Consider the following 1,844-nt stretch of genomic DNA (forward strand, 5'->3'; position numbering starts at 1 on the left):
CACATTCTACGAGGGCTCATAACCACATATTTCATTCAAGTCAGGATGGATCCATGCTTTCATGTTGTTGATGCCAAACCATCTGAATGCAGCAGAAATGAGAATTATCAGACCAGTCAATGTTTTTCAGTTTTGGTGAGTCTGAGTGAATTGTAGCCTCAGTTTCCAAGACATTTCTGTCCACAGAACTGCTGCTCACTGAATATTTTCTCTTTTTCTCACCATTCTCTGTAAACCCTAGAGATCAGTAGTTTTAGAAATCCTCAGACCAGCCCGTCTGACACAAGCAACCAAAGGCTCTTTAATCTCCATTCTGATGCTCAGTTTGAACTGGAGCAGATCGTCTTTACCATGTGTCTAAATGTATTGAGTTGCTGCCATGTGATTGGTTGATTAGGAATCAGTGATAACGAGCAGTTGGACAGGTTAGTTAGGATTGAAAGCTAAGAAATGTAACAGCTAAGGCTCAATCTGGAGCTTTCTGGTTGTGCAGCCTCAGGACTGAACCCCCATACCAGCATTGGCCCAATCAGATTTGACAGTAGAAGGAACTCATTTGTTTTTCAGTCATATGTCAGGAGCCTGGTGTCTCTTCAGTATTCAAGCTCACCGATGGACCCGGTTGGCCAGAATGTCCTCTGTTTCCAGTCAAACCCTGTAGAAAAAACAGTGACAGACTAAATGTGATGCGTCATAAAATCACACATGAACTCCTAAATACAGATTTTTAAGAGGTGTGGAGCTTAACGTGGTTTACCTTGTTCCCTCTGGGTCCTGGTTTCCCGGAGCGTCCATCTAATCCTCTGTTCCCCTTCAGGAAGGATAAACATGTTTGGTTCTGAACTTTCTACAGCAGCTAAGTCACAGTTTCCAAGCAAAGTTAGAGTTTTATCGAAAGCCATCCTTGTTTTCTTGAACAGATAACGCTCGCTCTACATTTAGCTACATGAGTCTTCAAATCTCCAGTCCCAAAGCATCTTAGGACAACAATACAACACAAACATTTGCAAACAATTCCTCATTTTTAAAATGTATTCTGAAATTAATAATATTATCGTGCAGAACTTCACAGATACATCAAAAAGTATATTTGTAATTATTTAGAATTTCAAAAATAAAAAGGCTAAAGGAAGCTGTTAAATGAGAGGCGGGGTTTGTTAAACAGTTGTTTGAAGGGTTAATTACTCCCCGAGGAATTCTACATTCACCAATAGAGGAAGGGCTTCCCCGTCAGTGTGAAGACAGCATCATTTTCTTTCATGGAGACCACAGTAAGACCACAGTCACCATACATCCTCTGAGGGCTCAGGAATCACTGCATAGTCGTCTCTTTTTATGAAAATTTCTCAGCATATGAAGTTCCTAAGCACAGCGCTTTGTGACATTTCTATTTCTTCTCCTGCTACAGCAGAGCTGAATGTGAACTCCAACACAGCAGATGAGCTCTGACCTCTGTGGGAATATTCACTGACCTTCAACCCCATGCCGCCTTTCTTCCCCTGAAGACCACTTTCACCATCAAGTCCCTGAGTGAAAAAACACAAAATCCCTCAGATTGTATCAGAAATTACCTGCACCAGGTAGTCAAATTTTTCATGAAAGGAAAAAATGGATAAAAAGTTCCTTGAAATCAAATTTCAAAAATGTGTTTCATGATCAAAACTTTGTTTATTTTATTTTTTACGAATTTCAGTTCATATTCACAGAGTTCTGAAATCAATTATTATTATTATTATTATTATGAATGCCATCACAAATACAACACATAAAATTAATAGAGATTTGCCAAAAAAAGTACACATTTTCAAAATTCAAATGGGTTTTGTTCTTTGCTAAAAGCAAAT

General features: G+C 38.9%; 1 long non-coding RNA gene across 1 annotated transcript; it reads right to left on the bottom strand.

Annotated features, from left to right (window-relative positions):
* Nucleotides 1-262: 262 nt before the first annotated feature.
* Nucleotides 263-1,528, bottom strand: LOC112138902. Its single transcript, XR_002917865.1, has 3 exons — nucleotides 1,473-1,528; nucleotides 758-811; nucleotides 263-655 (listed from the first exon to the last, which is right to left on the bottom strand). It is a non-coding gene; the product is annotated as an uncharacterized LOC112138902 (long non-coding RNA).
* Nucleotides 1,529-1,844: the final 316 nt, after the last annotated feature.

This window comes from Oryzias melastigma, unplaced genomic scaffold (assembly GCF_002922805.2).
Source record: "Oryzias melastigma strain HK-1 unplaced genomic scaffold, ASM292280v2 sc04181, whole genome shotgun sequence".
Classification (NCBI taxonomy): Eukaryota; Metazoa; Chordata; class Actinopteri; order Beloniformes; family Adrianichthyidae; genus Oryzias; species Oryzias melastigma.